At 44.6% G+C, this 20,802-nt stretch overlaps 1 protein-coding gene across 5 annotated transcripts in view; it reads right to left on the bottom strand.

Moving 5' to 3' along the window:
• Hnrnp-k (Heterogeneous nuclear ribonucleoprotein K) overlaps positions 1 to 20,802 on the bottom strand; it is a 136,515-nt gene that overhangs the window by 71,913 nt on the left and 43,800 nt on the right. For 3 of the 5 annotated variants that reach the window (XM_078196356.1, XM_078196353.1, XM_078196355.1), the window contains exon 3: positions 7,161 to 7,210. The gene's annotated coding sequence lies outside the window, so the exon portion shown is untranslated. Of the gene's footprint in view, positions 1 to 7,160; positions 7,211 to 9,490; positions 9,589 to 20,802 lie in introns of those variants that run through there. The other 2 variants (XM_078196354.1, XM_078196357.1) reach the window with 2 other exon arrangements.

Here is a 20,802-nt window from a genome sequence, read left to right as displayed (position 1 = left end):
GAGTGATCAATGATACCGCTGATTGGATACACGCAGATTTCGCGCGAATATTTACCAGCCGTTTACATTTTCCTGAAAATCCGACGGGAACGGTTCCGAGCTGCGACACGATAAACTTTTGCAGTACACCGTTCACGGGAAACTATTGTCATGTATTTCGGAGGGACCGAGAAAATGTATTACAAATAGAATTAATAGGAAAAAATAGTTAATGATCTTCTTTTCCACTTACGCCCGTTTTTATAATTCCTTACTGAAATTCGATATTGTTGCTCTATTATTAAATTAGACCGAAGAGAAACCATTTGAGAAACACGCAATTTCGTGAAATTAGCAATTTCATCAGATACACGCTTTCCTCCGAACTTGCAGCAACGGATTCGACCTTTTTGTTTCCCCCATTGATCAACGAGCCAGCTGCTGGTCGCCTGGTGTAAATCGAACCAGAAGATTAATCGAATGATCGAAGCTACGTCGGTGCCGTCGACGGAGCGTACGTGGAAACACGCCGAGGCACAGTGGCCGTCGACGAACCGCAAATTATTAATTTACCAGATCGCAATCACAGCTCCGAGGAACCCTATCGATCCCAGCCGAGCGAATTAAAATTTCATCGAACAAGCACGGAGAGCTAGTTGCGCTTACATTTTCCATTTACTTTGTCTGCGAACGGCAATTGTTTTCCATAAAACTTAGCGAGGACTATATTGACAGTTCAGATGTCAAAATCAGGATAAGTTCATCTTTCTATGAACATAGAATTATGGTTCTGTAAACGTATCTTTATTTTAAGATCTTTCGAACAATAGATAACAGTATCTATATCGACCACGAAACGATTAAATAAAATAACAAGATTATTTAAAAAAAGAAAAAGAGTAAAAGGGACAAAATTCCCTTGTTCCCAATTCTTGTTTGTAGCCATAATAAAAAATATCTTTTGTATTATTATTGGCAATATTATCTTCTTAACAAATAATTTGCAATGATTTTAAAGCATAATGGATTTACAACGAGGCCACCTATATGCTTAACGCGTTTGTTCCATGAAAATTAATAAGAAATTTTAAGAAACTTCTGCCTTGAATTATTTCTCTTGTAATTCGATAAGTATGATCTAATTTTGTTCGATTAACGCTCGCGTGACGATATTTCGCGTTGACTTAAATCTAGCAATGAAGGATCGTCGTGCACGTACCGAGTTTCCGACAACGAACTTTTAGATTTCTATCTGAACTTGGCTCGTTACAATCTGAACACTTCGCTTTTGAAATCAAATGTTTCACTCGTTCGTTCCCGCGAACGTGGAATCTCTCGAAGGAACTAAATCGTATCTTATGGTAATGCCGTTTACACGAATCCGATCAACAGAATACGATCCTGCAACTAGAACTAATTGGATACCAATTACGCTTGCAATTACGCCCGCTTTATTTTCTATGCTCCTTTAATAGAAACTGAAATCATCAGTTGCATTCATTAGCAGCACAATGCTTAATTCTAATCGTTTCTCAGGCTAATAGTTTCTTTCTTACTTTTCCTTTTGTTTGTTGCAGCTTCGTATTCTGCGTTCCCGGCTGGTATTTTCAAGTTCATTTATTATTATATTAATCTATTTGTATCTGATATATACATATATTTACGCTGACATTAACATTCAGCATTTTATTTTCGCTGTTCGACGGTTACGGAGCGTCGGTTCCTGATTCGAAAAATCTACAAATAATTGATAGAATAAACGATAGAAAGACGCATGCGCCGTGGAAACGCGCTAGCGGAAGTCTCGCACGAGAGCAAACAGAGGCCGACGAACGACTTTGACGCGTTAACAGTTGAAATCGGCTGGGCAAACAAAGAGAGACCGGCTCTTGTCTGCGATCCTTGCGCGCGCCACGATCCCGTGGAAACGGAAACCAGAAGTACCAACGTGGACTCGCACTTTCCGGGCAAATAAGACAGTTATGTCAACACCCGACCGTGTTAGCGCGTTGCGTTCGCCGGAGTGGTTCGCGGGGCGATGGTTTACGCAGCCCGGTAATGAAACGGGAACCGGTTGGTGCATTCGCTGATAATACGAAGAGAGACCACCCGGGAATACAAGTTCACGAGTGCCCGCGATGTCGACACACGGCAATTTTAATGCAAACGACAGGATCCATTCTCTGCGCGCGGAGAAAACGCCGGTGTTTGAAGTCTCTTTATTATAGTAATGAGCAAACCCGTCGGGCTCCGTGCGTTCCGCGACATGTGTCGCTGTGTGCGATCCTCAATGGGATAAGCACTTCTCTGATTATGACGTCACGGTCCGTATTAACAGTATCAAATTGATTTAGCATTGCCGGAGAAATTGGTAATAGTATCTCTCTCGTTTGTCGCGTGTGATCGAGTTACGCATCCTTCGCGGATTTTATCGGCGCTTGTGCGGGTTGTTACTTTCATCTCGAATCTCGTTGACAGATTTTGAAAAATGGACAGCGAACGAGGCGAAGCTGCGATTAAATCCAATTTTACATTTTACGATATAAGTCAACATTGTCGAATATCTGACATACGATACTATGGTTGTGACCTGTACAGATATTAATTCTTCGTCATCGTACCATTTCGTTGCAGTATACTCGCGAGACTACGCGCAGAACGGGAACGGTATCGATCGGATTCATAAATCAACCTCCGCAGTCAATGACTCACGTCTATATTTCGAATTCCCCGCATTGTGACTAAAGATTGCTTTGTTCGGTCGCGTGCTCGAACACGCGGCATTATCGTATCATACTCGTTTGATCGTATCTTGTTCACATTGTTGTATACTAAAAGGCTCTGACGCGCGAAAAAGCGAATAATGGCAACAATAGTGGCAACAGTAACTTCGCATGTTACGTCTCGATACCGTGTTACGAATATATTGAAACATAATATCGTTTCAATTTTCCCAATTAACGCCGACTGCGCTCGAATAAATTACGTATCCATTCGGTTTTTATTTTATTAAATATTTTATTAAATTACCAGACGGCATCCGCGAAAGCCCCTATAGTGGTGTTCAGTGCCCAAGAGGTTAATAACGTAACATATATAACCTTGTTATAAGACAAATCTCCAAATTGGTTTCTCTTTTTTCAAATAGGTAATTGGAGTACTGGATAAACACTACAAGATTTCAATACACTTCCACAAAGATTGAAATAGCCTTTTACGAAAAGCAATTTCAAACTTTAGCGCTTCCTCCGTCGAGTCAAACGTTTTCTTCAACGAGACAATATTCACTCGCTTAACAAAGCAGTCCGTTCTTACAGTGGAATATTAGATTTACGGAGCGACGAGATGAGTTCATCTCTATGCTCGCGCATTATGCGGAGGAAGATCGTAGGACAGCCGAATTAAAGCGTCCCCCCCGAATCAACGTTCGAGTGGTCTCGTCCTCGGACGTCTATTACACACTATTGTCCTGGCGATCCTTACAGAACTTCTCATTAATATCAACACGGCGTGTGTCCCCAGCGAACGTGTTAACGAGAACTGGTCGGCTGACTACAAGATCCCGGTAACTACGCCGCGTACCCCGCTTTGTTCGATCCACGCTAATTTGCGCTGCGCCGAGGAAGACGTTCTAGCGGAGCCTTCGGGCCCCATTTGTCGTGGTCGTGTACAAAGTTCCTCGCCGAATGCCATCGCGTTCCCCCCCGCGGTTGCGGAATTATCCTCGAGCTTCGCGGAACGGTTCAAAGCCAAGCGGAACACGCTGCGACGCCGGAGCGTGACAATCGGCGACTGCGGAGACGTTCGCGATCTCCTCTTTTTATTTACATTACCACAAAGCGGTCTAACGAACTAGCAAACGTTCTCGTCGTTCCAAAACCTCGCGACGAGAGCTGGCGATGCTGACAGAATGGTCGGACTGCTTAGGATTACACGCAACTATATTGAACAGATCAAATATTTACTGTCGGTTCTGGAGGAGATAAATTTTAATGGACCCCCGTAATCTACGATAAGAGGATTCTTTGCTGTTTCTTTAAATTTTTCTTGAATTTTGTTGTCTAGTTTTTCGGAGTTTTTCAAATGACCAAAAACGATGAGAATGAATATTCTATTATTTTTGTTTTATAATAATAAATTAGATGCCAAAACTAAAGGTACGAAACTTACATATTTCTTAACACAAGAATTCAAGCCTATTTGCATTGAAAATCGCATAAACACTTATTGTGAACACAATCTAACCTACTGTTTACAGTTCCAGGTGAAACTACTCGTTTTCGCCGTGTACAACTAACAATTTTTTCCGTTACCTGCCCTTGTCATTTTTTCAAGCAAAGCCTGGTTTATTCGAAACCGTAGCAATCATCGTTATCCCGCACGACGATGCTAAACTTCGGAACGCAGCTTTCTAGGGAAAGCTACTACTTACGTGTAATAGGCAACACAGGGAAATTCGAATCGTGAATGTCGCGAACAGAGCGACGACTGCTTCGAATTCTGATTACAGTTATCGGGAATGAAATATTACCTGCGGAGGCAACGTACACAGAATTATCGTGGGCTCTATCGTGCCGAGTGTACAAGGACAGAACGTGCAAACAGTTTCACAGACTGCTATCTTTCGGGAACGGTGACGCGAGAAAAAAAAGCTCCGGCACCGTGTAAATGTTGGTTGCGTCGTTCTCGATGAAATTTTCAATTTTCACTAAATTTTCTAAATTTTCTAAATTTTCATTTTAATTTCGGTTACGGCTACTTGTCCATTGAGGAACATTTTACGAATTAATTTGTTACTTTAGAACGCGAATATCGAAATCCGTATGTGATGTATTTTTGATTAATTTAAATATTAGAGAAATTTAAAAAAAAATGATCTTCAATTTATCCGAGTAAAAGATGGCAAACTACAAAGAAAGGACAGAAAACGGATTGAGAAACAACGAAAGCAGACACACGACGGGCAGATGGTTCGAATAGCAGCCGTCGATGATTCTTCGAGGATTGCGGATTCCCAGAAACGGTGTAGCAGAGCTTAGGATAACGGGAGGAAATCCCCTGAAAACTCGTAGGTTGCAACGGCGGCCAATTTCGGCGGTCAGCGGACGATCGTCGAACGAACCCGAGGAATCGATCCGCGACCACGTGTTTTCTGCGTCTGACGGTTCAATTATTTCCATAAGACGAGCATCTAACGAGCTTTCATGTCAGCGTCCGTCCGTCCGTCCGTCCGTCCATTCGTTCGTTCGTTCAGCCGGTCGGCCGGGCTTAAAATTAGATTCTACGAAACGAACAAGCCGGAAGCGAAACGACGAGGGAGCGCCTGCACAAAATTTATTTAGCGGCGCGCGCGCCCGCGCGCGAGCGCCGATTCATTCATTGCGAGACGAACCTTGGTGGCCGACATTCCCCGGGAATCTGTTGGGAAACAGCCGGTACAATTTCTTACGCGAGCATAGTCGGCGGAAATTTCGAAAGCGAACTCTTACGAGACCGTTGCAAACTGCGCCACTTTGGACCGGAAAAGCAAAGGCCGGGAAACTCGTTTATCTTGCTAACAAATTCGATTTCTCATCTATTACCATCCCCCAAAGGAATTCCTTTTATTATTTCTTGATTACAGATTTGATGCGTTCACGACAAAGAGGAATAGCTCGAGTACGAAACTGTAAAGATGTAGCTTAAAATGGAAATAAGTATATAAAATTTCGGATGTTTTTGTAGTTACGATGTAAAACGCAACATTAATTAATACTGTGTGCCTCTTCTTCATTAAAAGTGGTAACATGTTACAGCCAGAGGGTGTACACATCAGGCAAGTCGTCCTTGAAGGGGACCGTCGCGATTATCTATAGTAAATCATGTTGGACGTTGGTAACGGTACGATCTCGGCTGGTGTGAAATTCGCGAGACAGTCGAGAGAGTATTGCTCGCGTTCCTTGACCCTGTGAGAAGAGAACCCTCGAGCCAGCAGCGCGCCGCGAAGGGTCTTTTATCCGTATGCTAACCCGTCGTCTCTCCCTGTGGCATTCCACGCTTAGGAGGACTTAGAGAACACCGGAGCGCAAGCCCCGGCCGCAGAGAGCGGATCGAAGGAGGACGGAGCAATAATACAAGGCCTGCCCTTGCCAGCCAAGGAGTAACGTCCTGTTACACCAGTCTGACCACTCTCTCGCCTTCCTTCGCCCTCCGCATCCTTGCTCCTTTCCTCCGCCACGAGATTTCGTTTTATTTCGCGGCGAAGGCTCTCGCCTTCTCCGCGCCTTCTCTGCTACGCTTAGACGCGGCAACTACTGCTGCTCTCGCCAGCAAACTTTGCTCCCGCTTCGTCCGAAACTTCCTGGTGCAAGTACTTTTACAAAAATTCACCCGCCGGTTTCCTAGCCGAAGTTGGGATAGCAGAGCACAACGCGCTTCGTAATTAATAGCTGACTAGGAGTACTTCGGCTACGTCTAACAATTGTTTCACCGAATTCTTCGTCATGTCGTAAGTATAAATGAAAGTATCGATTCAATTAAACATCAACTTCTCTTAGTTCAGTCACGGAAATCCCTACGAATAGGCTCTTCTAATAAATACAGCGTTATATTATATCGAACAAACTGAATCTTATTAGAATTAAAATAATATTTCCCCTAATCAATTCTGACTTCCTATTTTTACCTCCATTGATTAAATGGCTTTCACACTGCATGAAATTTTCAAGTTAACGTTCAGCAATTAACATGTCAAGTAATTTGTTTTTACTCGTGTTCGTGTTTACGCCGTTTCTATGGTATCAATGGTAATAGTAAAATGTGAATGAAAGATGAAAGTGATCAATGAAAGTGAACAGTAATCGCATTCGGAGCACGAGCACGATGATTGGAAACGTTTCCAGGAGTATCCGAAGTTTCACGGTTACAGCCACGGGGAGGAATTTCAAACAGCGGAGGAGCACAAAATCTTATGAATTGTTCAGTTTTCGAAGAAGCTAGTATTCTAGATTTCGACGTAGAATCCAGCCGGATCGTATCGACTCTCTGCGATTCGCGAGACGAACCGGAGGGAGGAAGGGAGGGAGGGGGGGCCAAGCATTCCTCGCGCGTCGTCGCCGAACGCATTCCTCGACCGCGTGTTCCGCATGCGGAATGAAGCGCGGCTACATTCCCGCCGCGACAATTCGAAAACTGTTACTCACCGATAATGGTGTCCGCCGCTGCAACCTCCGGGATGGATCGACAGAGAACCCTGCACAGACAAAACAAGCATCGGTTTAGTCCTCTTCCTTCAACGCTGCGCTCGCGCGTGCACCTCTTTGTTCTCATTGACAACCACACACACACACACACACTCTCTCTCTCTCTTCACTTCGCAAACTTTTCGGACACTGTTCCCTTTTTTGAAAAAAGAACGGAAGTCCTAACAATGTCCGAAGGCCCTTTAAACAGTTCTTTATTGATAGTTAACTCGTTAACCGGCTGAATGCTGGACAAAGCAACCCTCGATACTAACAGGTACAGGACCATTGTATTTCTCGAGGAAACAGACTTCCGGTAAGCAACCTTTCAGAGGTGCTTCCTTTTATCGTGATAAATTTGAAAAACCACAAACTCTCGTACTCGAAGATACGAAAAGTTGAAGCAAAATCTTTAGAAAAATACTGTTCAAGGGGACGAATAATAATGTTGCGTAGTTTACCGCAATAAATCTTAAAAAGAAAGACACCTTCTTGACAAGTCTGTGTATTCTAAATTGAGAAAATTGAAGTAGAATCTTCAAGAAAAAACAATAATATTTATACATCGTTTCACTGCGATAAATCTTAAAAAGATATCTTGAAAAATTCGAGTATCTTGGATGAATAAAATTAAAGTAAAATCTTTGAGAACATTTCCGAGGAACGTTTGCGCAATCGTGACGATGGAATGATTTCACGGTGAAAGAAGATTGAGCTAGTCCAAAAGATAAAGGGGCCGTGAACTTTTCAGATAATCCAAGTAGGCTCTCGCGTTCGGAGTTATTTAGACCTATCATGAAATTCCACTGAAAACAAGCACCGAGTAAACGCGATTTAGGCTGATTTACAACGGTGAACAAAAATATAAGACGCTTTGCGTATCTTTGTCGCCGTTCCCTTAAAATCCGACGCGACTCGTAAAATTGCACGCTTATCACGTTTTGTTATGGCGCGAGGTCTTCCAGTTCGTTCTTGTTTCTTGACCTTCTCGCCACGTTTTACACGGCATAACAACTTCGATTTCATAATTATTCGATGCACTCAATTAATCGTTCAATTATTTTCCACAGCGCATTACTTATCTCAAACAAATAGATGCGCGCTGTTCTTGCTGAGAGCAGTGAAACGTTTCTACGTTCCCTCCCGGTCGAATAACTATTGTCACGTGCTGGAAGAACCATAAACAAACCAGACGTCCTTTGTACTTTTTTCTTTCTGATCAACAACATTTTGTGTTAACATGTTTTCCTATAACTTTTGCGCCCCGTATTTCCATCGAACTTCAATTTTCTTATACACAGTCTAGGACACTGTATATAATATATATGACATATAAAGAATACATCTTTCTTTTTCTAAAATACCATGATGTATAGAAATATGCAAAGGGTTTTATATTTTTGTCCAATACCGCATCGTAGCGGAATTTGCTCCAAGAATTCTGAATGAATCAGCGACATGCGCAGACGAGTACAAACGACAAGGTAGTGCCTGTCTTCCGCACGCACGAGGTAAAAACCGCGAGACACCCCGGTACATTTAAATCCCCTATCGATTTCTTTTCGAACGACGCAGGGTCGCGGGACGATATCAGGAAGCAGCGACGATTAAATTAAATGTCCGACGCAACACCGCGTCCAACCGCGAGTGAAAGTGAAGTCTGCGCCGATGGATTGCAACGGTGCGTCGTCAGCGTTCTCGCAGAGCACGATCGTTCCCGAAGGAATCTCAAGAATCCGCGATCGTCCATCGACGACGCGACCAGTTATTTAATTCCGTTGGACAGAGACTTCGCTGTCGGTCGGGCGAGCGTTGGTCCGATTGGCCGCTGTGTTCGGTACAGTTCCAGCCTACTTGACAGCTCCTATCGTTATCGCTCGCCTGAATATTTTCGCGCGCTTTGCCAACCGAACGGCGACGATCGCCTCCTTGCGCTAGTCCCACGCGGTCGGCTAGTCACTAGAGCGCGTCAAGTCTCCTGCATTCCTGGCGATCTCCCCGCGATTACGCAATTACCGGTAACACGAGCAACTCGCGATATCCCCCCCGGTATACTCGATATACCGGGCCGCACTTGGACGAATTCACACCGCGGTCGGTCACTACACTGCTTCCCCACGTGCACGACGATGTCGATTAGCCGAGGCGACCGAGAGACCACTGTTGTCTCCCCGAGGGGTGTCTCTTCTCCGGAAAAAAAAAACGCGTGAATCCTGTCGATCGATTTCACGAACTGGTAGATAACGCGGTGGAATTGCTGGTGCTAGGTCAGGGCCAAGGCGCGCGGGTACCTTGAGCTATCCTCCTGGCGTCGTGACGCGCGTATCCTGTTCGACCGAGGATCCAGGTGAGCAGGGAGGACGCGGGAGAATGGAGTTCTCGACGAGCAAGACAACCGGCACTAGACGCAGAACACGAGTAAGTTCGCGAAGCGGTGAGCCCTGCTTCTTCCAACGAGTGGCATACTCCTCCGCGCTCTTCGACGCCCGGCCCCTCCTCCTCGGGCTTCTTCTACCTCTTCCTTCATCGCGAAGAGGAACGAGAGAGGCGAGGTGGGGGCACGTGTACCCGAGACGAGCCCCGCGAGGAGGGAGCCAGACGAAAGTGCAACGAAGGGAAGGAGAGAATCGCCGGAGGGAGAGAACGAGAGACAGAGACGGCGGAGGGGGGGCTGGAAACACACGCGCGTGTGTGTATGTAAGTGCACTCGGCCGCGGAGCTGCAACGTGAACGAATAATCCGGATGCATCCGCGGGCCGCGGGGGCTCGCTGCGAGGGGAGAGAAGTCAATGAACGACTTCACCGCAATCGCCACGCGGCGAGAGAATTTCACGGTTGCGGGCTTCTCTCTCTCTCTCTCTCTCTCTCTTCGTCTCTCTGTCGAACGCTCCTACTTACAGGTTCCCGAGCTCTCTACACGCTTTTTCCACCCCCGACGCTCACCTCTCGCTTTCCGATCGAACCGTGCCCCCCCTCGCAATTACATAAACGAGCTTTCCAAGACCTTCGCGTTTTTCTGTATCGAACGCCGTTTTCATTTCGGACGCTGTCTGGGCTGGCCAGACTACCCGAGATTAAAAACATTCGAGCTTTTGCCGATCGAGGCCAGACGAAGTTGGATAGTGTGTCTAATAGGTTCGAGCCTGACGATGTTAGAAGAGGTGGGGAAAATAAACCGTCCTTGTTACCGTTGTTTTCGAACCACGCTTATCTCAGATTTAGATGGAATCTCGAAATATTTACAGGAAAAACAAAAACAGAGCTAGGTAATATTTATAGGGAAAATGTGTGAAGTATTGTTTTCAGTAATATATTCTCCATAATCCAAATAAAATAGGATTTAAAATAGGATAAAACTAAAATTTCCCATGAACTGCGCACAAATATATTGGAATTCATTAAACGGCAAATAATTAGCCAGTTGAGGCCGATTGTATCGCTTTCGAATACCGAAGAAAACTGCAGAACAATCGGCAATGATTAAGTGCGCTGGAACGTCGGAGTCTCGGTAATTAGCCCGATAACGCCGATAATACAAGATAACACAAAGGCCCGACCCGATAAACCGAAGTTTACGAGTCCGGAGGATGCGGTCCATTGAGAACGAACCGTGGATAATCTTGGTTTGCGCGGCGTTTCTAGATCAAATGTCGCGCGGCAAACATTTGGGGTTCAAGGATCTCTATGACTTAAACTTGCATTTAAAAAATTATTAAAAGTGTAACTGTTTTTGTATGAGTTACTAGACTCAATTTCAATTGAACATAACCTCTTTACCTTATAAAATGGAAATGCTATATGTTAGAAAAATTATTTTAGAATTACAGTTAAAATAGCTTCGAGTGCAAAAGGTTAAATAATTATTTCAAATAATGTTACTTTCAAAGTGTTATTCGAAATGATATTTCGAATAATGCAATTAGAAATGTGGACAGGCCTCGTAGAAAAGCAGCTTCGATGTCACAGTAAATAGAAAGCGAGAATCCGAAAGCAATTACTCGGAGTGGTCCGGTAGTTAAAAGGCTAGGTTTCCTATCTCATTCGCGTGTAGAAGAAAAGCAAATGTCAGATAAATCTACCGTTATTTTTTCCTAGCATCTTACAGGCAAGCGCGTTTATCTCTGATCCGGCAGGGGGTTGAATCGTGAGCAGCTTTTCAAATAGAACACCGCCGAAATATATTCTGCCTTTAACGAATCCAGCGCGGTTCATTGGATGTTCATTACGATTTCCAGCGTCGCGCTCGTGCCGTTCTAATTCGAGAGACTAAATCGAGCTAAATGCGCCGCAAACCGACAGAGTTGATCCAACTTCCATAAAACAGCCGAGACGGGAAGGCTGTCAATCTGCGAAAAACACGCTTGTCCCGATGCCGCCAAACGAACCCTTCTCGAAATTTCAGAACTAAATTTGAATCCAATTCAACTTTATCGTGCGCCGCCGAGAGCTGGAATGTTGCAACAGGATCTCCGAAAATACGCTCTCCATCTCCTCCTACTTCCCCCCCTCTCTCTCTCTCTTTCTCTTTTCGTTTATCATACGCCCACTCGTCGCGGAAATGCCGTGGACACTCGAATCCAGAAATCGTCTGAACGCATTTAAGAACCGCGCGTAATTAGAAATCCGGGGCGAGCCAAATTCTCGTTCAAAAGTCAACTGTATTTTTGCAAACGATCAATAAATTTTTAATAAAAACATAGGAACTGGTGATAATCTTACGTAACATCAAACGTGTACGCAAGTAACAATTCTGCATTGGCTAAATAAATCACCTGGTTCGCAGCATTAATAGATTAATTAAATAACACACCTGCATTCTATTCTCCACTCGGACCCGTTAATTTTTCGAAAAATGTATTCGCGTCGTTTTATCGAGCCGACCCAGCGATTATTTGGTCGGATGAAAATATTAAACAACGAGCAGAACGTAACGAACGCGCGCACACAATTCGGTCAGGATTCGCGCAATTAAAAGCTGAAAGAGATTAAAACTTTTCAGCTTCGATTCCATTACGCGAATTAGTTTCGCGAAGTCTCTGGGGCTCGGCGCGTTGCTGGAATTAATTACTTGTACTTTATCGATTGTTCATTACTTTCGGAGGACAGCTGTTACGGTGATTTTGTTTGTCGCGGCCGGTCGCGTGTGACCGGGCCAAACGCTGCGACGAGTAATAATCTCTGATAGAGACTAGAAAAACAGTTTAGCCGCGGTGATGAACGCGATCGAGGAAGAAAAATACTTGCCGCGACGGGACTCGCCGCCTGGCTCTCTGGCTGGCCAGTCACGAAATTCATAAAGTAAAGATGGTGGAGATACGCGTTGACGCGCGAGACACATTTTTCAACGGCGAGGATTGATTCGAGAATGATGCAACGAGGAAATTGCGAGCGTTCCCGCGAATCCCCGATATTACGGGCGACGATGTCACAGATAAATATGAAACGGAATTCCGATACGTTTGTCGAGGATCTTGCATTAACAATGAGTCGTGCAAATATTCCGTTCGCTTCTGTTAACCCTTGGACGATGCTTTGAACAAGTCTTTCATTCTACATTGCAGTTTCACATCTTTTATCGTCAAGTTGCTGACATTACGAAGATATTGTTGATTAAATTCATTTATAAAAGCTTACGTTGTAATCGACACCGTAACAAATCGAACTAAATTCAGTCTTGAAATTTTTATAAAACATACGTTAGTCGCACATTCTCAGAGCTTGACGAGTTCAGCGTCAATAATTTCCATCGCCAGATTTCGATAACAGTAGAATCGAATTATGTATCGATTTTTTCAAAATAAATACTATTTATATAAAATCTGCAATGCGTAACTGTTCGGACTGGAATTTATAGCATCAATCACCAGAGACGACTGCGCTTAGAAGCAACGTAACACTTAAGGTCGACGAACTGAAAATTGTTAGGAAGCCCGGTTAACGTTTTCTACTAATTTAACGTGTAATCCGAGGAGCGAAGTCTTCGGCTACGCAACCAGCCCCCTCCCCCACGCACCTTTAAGTATTCCTGTGCACCCGGCAACGAAAATGATTCGAACTTGGCCAAAAAGAATCTCCGCACAGCGGTGCGCGCGCGCGCGCGCGGACTCGCGGTATCGGAATTTCGACGGACGTTAATTAACGGTGCCGATGTTTCGCGTAATTGAAACTTCTCAGCATATCGAACGGAATATGTATATCGAGTTTCTACGAGGCGGATGCTCGAAATCCATTAGACTTTCCTTGATTAATCTGAACGAGGACGGAAATTACGTACCGGAAGAGTAAAACCGCAGCTTCGAACACGTTTCTCTCTCGAAGCCTTAGGTTTTTTTGTTTTTTCAACTGACCGAAACTGTATCTCTAGATCCAGTCGGCTGGATTTGCTTCAAATTCGAGGAGAATATTCCAGCGGACGCGTCAATAACTCGCGAACCAGAAGAATTTAAAAAACACTTTTTTACTACTTTTTTAACATCCTGAAAAAAGGGGCTGGAAACTCGAAATTGTAACTTTAAATTGCTGCCACTTTTTGTCCGTACAGTTTTTGACGTTTTCCTAGTTGCAATCACAATTGCATCTTTTTAAATTGACACAATTCTCACCTATTTATTTTTTTAATTAACGGGACAGTTAAAATCACGTCGACCATGGAGAATTACTTCAATGTCCTTACACACATGGTACTAGCTTTACTTGGGAAAAGTATCATTAAACTAGAAATATAAGCAAATACATCGACGAACTTTATTTTAAAACACCGTACGATTTATCTAAAAAAAAAAAAAGAGAAAGATCCGAAAGAAGGAAGAAACACGCAAGTCTGAATACACAGAACTCTCGCAGAGAGTGTACTCTGGTGCTGGCAAAAAAGGATGAATATACGAAGCCAGATCGGAAGTGCTTCCGATTGCCCAACCGGGAGAGAAGCCGCATAGTCTGACTAAGAAAACGATGAATCACCGCGAGGAATGGTCCTCCGCGGGCAGCTCGCAGCGAGCCGGCCGAAAGACACCCAACCCAAGTTCGACGGGGTACCAATTAGATCGGGATTAAAAGCTCGGACACGGTTGAACGGTCACGATCGCCGAACACCGGCGGGGCGAAACGATCTTTTCGTTATCCTCTATCGAATTACCTAACCGGCGAGCGAAGCCCGAGGAACATCGACAGAGAGCAAGAAGACCATTAATCTTCTCGTGGATCGGTGTCGCCCGGGACCTCGTGGCAAGTCGTCCAAGCGTCGAACCAACCAAACAAAGGCGAACAGATCACGCGCGACCAGATTACACGGAGCACACGGTTTATCACTGGATTCACGATCTTCGGTCCGCTTCGATCGATCCTCTAGCCCGAGGTGAGCCTTACAAGTGTGCCTTCGAAGCGGCCGCCAGAGTGGGAAGACGACGACGGGGATCATCTGTCGAGATCGGTCTGCAATACCTCGTGGCAGTCGCGCACAGTCCAGGCGAGATATCGCCTCGAGCACGAGTCAGCCCTGAAGCGGAGCTGGCCACGTCGCGGCGCGAACGCGCTCGCGATCGCGAAGGGTAGCTCGCTATGTCCTCCGGAACGTACCTCCAGGCAGTCCTTCGCCTTCCTGGCGAGGAAAGGGTATCCCCGTCTTCCCGGCGAGGCTGTGCGCTCGACGGCGTTCCGCGCGGACCAGGGACGACCACCGCCGCGTCCACCTCGTCGTCTCGTCCTCGTGCTCGTGTTCGCGCTCGTGCACGTTCACGTTCACGGGTTCACGGAGTCTCGCACGCGTAACGGTTCGCACGATGCGTGACATGCGTGTCGCGCGCGTATGACGTGGCGTGTGTGCGGAAGTATATTGATCAGCTGATGGTCGGGTGGATACTGGGTCGGTTCGCAGAATTCACCATATTGTTGCGTCAGCGCGCCTGCGCCGAGCCCTCGCTCCCTTCGGCCTCCCTTTTCGTGCGCTTCGACCCCTCGGCTCATCCGCCAGCCCCTCCGCGCCACTACTCTTGCCTTGCTGGCCCGAGCCTCCCTCCCTCCCTCCCCTTCTTTCCCCTGCAACCCCTCTGTCGACCATTCTCACGCTTTATCGTACTCTCTCGCTCGTTCTCTGTCCCCCAGAAGCGCTCTCTTCTCCCTCCCTCCTTTGTTCGATGAAAAATGTCAAGAGAGACCCCGGGTACCGCCGTCTCCTCCGAGAGTGAAGAGGGTACGCGCGCGATCCGGCGAAAAATAAATTCGTGATTTCTAGACCGCGGACGTGCGCCGGTCAACAACGCGATGCAGAATCGATGCCCGGAATACCGAATCGGCGCCGTTACGTAATTCCCTTGCGTTTCCGCGCGGGACATCCCTCTCCCTCTCTCTCTCTCTCTCTCTCTTTCTCTCTCTTACTCTGTCACTCTCTCGCTCCCCATCCCTCACACTATCTCTCTTTTCGCACACATCTCGCACCCCTCTATTCGCGACGCGTCGCGACCGGGGGAATGCTCGCGAAAACTTTGCGGACGTTCGGAAGATCGACTTTCACGGTGCAGGCGATTAGGGACTGGTTTCGTTGACGGGTTTAGCCGAGATGATGTTACGAGATATGAGAACTGCTTCTTTGAGGAGTCATTGATCCCGATTAGCAACTCTTTTATTTGCCACTTGGCTTGCGATAACTGTTCGTAGGAGCGATGAACACAATTTGTGCGGTAGATGTGTGCAGTCGGACCGAGACAAATTTTATTTGAAATTAAAAATAGGAAATCGTTACTCGAAATCGTTTATTTCGAACCGATATTTTCAACGCTGTTGTTCGAAGGTAAAAATATATCGTCCTGTTAATAAAAACTATATTCCAAAGAAAGTATTATTTTTAGTCGAATAAGATACATAGTATTTGAATCGAATAATTTCATTAAGAAGTGCTGGTGAAATAGAAATGATTCTGGTTATTAGAGACTATTACTTCGTCAATGGTTTCATATAGTTCCTCTACATTTCCATCGGGTGTACAAGGCTTACTCTGCTTGGCCTGCTATCCCAACCCTAAAACTGAACGATCCAGGCGACGTTTCAGCTGCGGGCATTTTCTTTCGAAATTAGCCCCTGGAAGACGGTTTACTGTTACGCCGTGTGCTACAATACCCCAGCTATCAAACTCAATAGCGATCGACGTGTCATAAACCTGAAGACGCGAAGCAATGAGGGGATCCACAAGGATTCGTGACACCCTCGGGTCCTCTGCTTACTACCCCACGGAGGATTTCAGCCCTACGCGTAGCTCCGGTAACTATCGATTTGTCGAGCGACTGCCTAGAACTGGAAATTGTCTCTTAATTTGTCAATCGTGGAAATTCGGGATCGATACCGAAGAAATTACGTACGTGCCGCTATTTGAGAGTCGTCTATTATTATTAAGAGTCATCCAGTATTAAAGATCATCCAGTATTAAAAACCATCCGCCATTGAAAATGTTTTCAAGCTCGGTAATGACGTGAGTCTAAAATAGAGAGTCGATCGAAGTATTCGTATAATTGGAGAGCTCGGTAGCCAATTAGTGTTAAATTCAAGTTTCAGTTTGCAATCGAAGAAATTCTTCCTCTCTATCGTCGAAATTATATATTGATAAAATACTCGTTTTAAATATTATAAAGTTTAGCTTGCCGTGCAACGATTGAAACGCCGTGGCGTTTTTTAACTTTAATGTTCGAGTATGGGCGAAGCTTTAAAAAGTGCGCTTTTTAAATAACGGTAACTCGCATGTGTACTGAAAATTTCATCAGAATCGATCGACGTTGGCGCGAGTAACACAACAGGTAATAGAATAACAGGTAATTTTTAGATTTTTCAGTGGCCGCAGCTTGATTGCGTCAATTAATTCCGTTCAAATTTTTCAACAAGTTACCAAGATCGACAAAACGCATTTTTTAAATTTTCGTTACAGGTTCAGAGGAAAAAAGTTAAAAACAGACATTCAACTTTTTCTGTGGTCATTCCAATTCATAGTAACATTGAAAAAGAGTATTTCAGTCACTCTACAGTCGTTTTAAAATTTAAAAAGAACCGAGTTACTCGGTTCGATTTTTAAAAAGTTATTGCGTTTTAAAAGATATTCGAATGCTTTTTGAATTGGCTTCCGAATCCTCGCATTGACAGTGACTTCGCAACCATGGTCTATAATTACTCGCCTATACGTTGGTGTGTACACAGAGGAGCCCGAATACAGTTCGACCATTGTCCGTATCCACTAAAATACTGTCTTTCAGAGCTCTCGAAGAGAATTCATCAAGACGACGCGCGCCCGATAGCAAAGTTCGATTTTCTCCGTAGCCTTTTGGGAATCCGGGGCTCGCGAAAGCCGGTTTCACGCGTGCGCTAACTACGATTCAATTTCGGTCGAATTATAAATTTAACAAGCCCCTCGCAAGGCGGCGCGCCGCTCGACAAAGCTCCCGTGACCCGTAATTTCCACCGACGGGCTAAAAATTAAACAGCGCCGGCGCTGCAACTAATTAACAAAATAAGCAGATCCGTAGCGAGCGCGGCGCGGCGATACGAACAACGGACTGTAACTGGATGCGGGGCGAGAACCAGTTTTACGCCGCGGCTACGAAACAAAGCCTTCCGGGTTTTTCTCCCCGCGAATCCACGGCTGAATCACGGCCGCGTGACTGCCACAGTCCCTAGGCTTGTGCCAACCATGAAATAACAGAGAGCCCTTTTTCCTTCTTTACGAGCGCGCGTGTCTCCGGCTTACGCGGCAAGATGCGCGCTCCGCTTTCAGCGAACTCTCTGACGAGCGCGCGCGCGTTTACAAGGAAAATTACGCCGCGTTCCGTGGGACCATAAACTCGTTAGTGCGCGTACCAAGTGCGGAAAATAAATGATAACAAGGCGTCCTTAGGCGACACACTCGATAGGACCGGTAAACAGAAGAACAGGGGGGTAAAAAGCTCGTCAAAGCGCGGCGCGAACAGCATCGGCAATATGCAATGGTCGTGTCTATCGTGAGATATACTACTGCAGAAAAAATGTTCCTTATGATGACAATTGTCATGCAATGTCAATGAATATTCATGCAACAGTAAGTGTTGCAACTCGATAGAACCACGCAATATTTTATTAAAATTTTGTATTCTGTATTATTAAAATTCTTCAAGATTTTAATCACTGCTTGCATAACAGACTTGAGATTAATACCACTACTACGCTGAATTTTATATATTTTATAATAAGCCGTCGTACTTTTTATTTAGGTTCTATTTTGGAAACAACAAAATTCGGATTAGTTTAAACTGATTCCAATTTGTAATACAAATTACTTCCACAAATTTGAACGCAAATATGATCGTAATTAAAAATTATGTACAAGTCGAACACACAGTCTGGGTCGTATAGACACGAAACATCGTCGGAAGGGTTAAGTGCTCATCATTATTTCAGATCTCTACCAAGCGACTTAACCACGCAACGCACATAAAGGGGGGCTTTTGCGGTGAGATTTTGCCCGCGGCGATTTTCGTTACGCGGTATTTAAAAAGTGGCCGCAATTATGAAATTTCTAATTCGCAATGGGCGAAGCTTCGAAAATGCTGCGCTTTCAAACCGGTAAAACTACTGAATCAAATTTGAAACGAAATTCGGATAAAACTTTGCCGGCATTGCGGTTCGTAACTTTCGTGCCGTAAGTATTTATATAAAATACTTGCAATTAACCCTTTGCACTCGGAGCCATTTTAACTGTAAATTTGAAATAATTTTTCTGGTTCGTGGCATTTCCATTCTATTTAACAAAATCAATTGTTATGCATACAAAATTTATTCGTGTAACTCCTACCAAACAGTTTTACTACTTGACAATTTTTTAAATCTACACGTTGTTGTTGCAAACATTATTTTGGAAAGACATAGAATAATTTTAGTTATAGCTAAAAAATAATTATAATTTTAGTTATTAATAATCAAAAACAGTGTGCAGCATTTTCAAAGGATATACAGAAAATCGTAAAATGGTAGATAAAAAAGCCGTCACTAGGTGGAAATCGGACTTGCGCCTTCAAACTTATTGTTACGAGACCATTCGAACTTTGCTTACAGCCCTAATTTCTCACCCCCCTCCCTTATCGCGGAGAAGTGGAATCGGACCAAGTGGAATTCATCCCATTTCTAGCATGGAGCGGACTTTTCATTTCGTTAGCGGTGCTCTTCGATGCCAGTTGAAAACTAGTTTCGCCCTGTCCGCGGCGAATCGCATTACCAACTTGACGCGACCACCCCTCTCACCCTCCAGCCCTCTCTCGCCCCTCTTAGCTGTTCGCAATTATGTGTTGTACAACTTACAAAGTGAATTTTTGCTAGCAACGTCTGGGACTGCGAGTCATGCCGCTTTTAATTCCTCGACGGTTGAAAATTCAACGCTCGATCAATTTTGCAAACAGGACTCGAATGAAACTGTTAAAGTTCTTATTTGGTTCTGCTGTAACAGACATTTGTTCGCTTTAAACGTTTCTGTTCCAAAGAAACGGTTAGAAAACCGCTGCAACTTTTATTTCATATGTTTACGAATAAATTAAGGAATTCTTACTGATTCGAAAAAAGTTCTAACAATAGTTGTTCTGCTTTGAAACGTTAAGCTACTTTGAAACAAATTTATCGTTTAGTATTCAAAGTAATTGGGCCTTAAAAAGAGGTGATCGAATTTCTAAATTTAATCGTACAATAAGGTATAGCGAACTCACATTTCGCTTAGCCGTCTCTGTTTATTCTGTTTATTCTAGTTCCATAAAGAATGCCAAGTAAATTGAAAAGCAGCATGAATTTACAAAGGAATATTTGAAAACCATCGATCGCCGTTCGTGGTTTCCATTCGTGGGCATCGGTTTCTCTTTCTTTCGCGAAGACAATCGGAGGCGATTTTTCGGGATTATTCTCGCGAGGCGTATCCGTGAAACTCGCGACACAGATCCGCGGATCGAAGAACCTCGTTAACGACAAACACACACGCGTCGAGGGAGTCGCTGAATATTCCGAATTCAGCGGGATCGGAACATTGTTAACTGTCCGTTGTTTTCCTTTCGTATGCAAATTGACTGTCGTTACGGAGACACCGCTGCCGCGACGTGAAAACCCAGCGAATAATGGCGCCAAACTGTTCCCGAACCAAAGGAAATCGAAACGAAATAAGAGAGGCGGGTTTGCGGGCGCAACTCATTCTGCGGGGAACGCGATTATTCTGGAGTGACTTTCGGTGGTAGTTCCAGCAGATCGAGTAGCTCTGGCGTGTTTCGAGAAGTGTATCGTACACGATTTTTCGTGATCCTGAACCATTTATTCGTGAACCATGTAGCTTATTGACTTTTCCTAAACTGATTTTTACTATAGACCTGAAAGATATTGAACAATATTGAAAATCGTGGGAGAAGCGATGCCTCTTGGACTCGAAATATTCTTAAACTTTGAACTATCGTAACTTTGGTATAAAAAACCGTACAATAATGAAAATTAGCGCGTTTTGTAGAGCAAAGTCTCCTCTTTAGATTGCCCTAGTCATTTGTTAACATGACCCTTCGGGAGCATCGGAAACGTTCGGAAAGCCAGGAGGCCAAAATCGGCCCGTGGAGGCCGATTTCAATAGGCT

The sequence above is a fragment of the Augochlora pura genome, chromosome 2 (assembly GCF_028453695.1).
Source record: "Augochlora pura isolate Apur16 chromosome 2, APUR_v2.2.1, whole genome shotgun sequence".
Classification (NCBI taxonomy): Eukaryota; Metazoa; Arthropoda; class Insecta; order Hymenoptera; family Halictidae; genus Augochlora; species Augochlora pura.
Note: the sequence above shows the minus strand (reverse complement) of the source record. Positions and strands in the feature narration are given on the sequence as shown.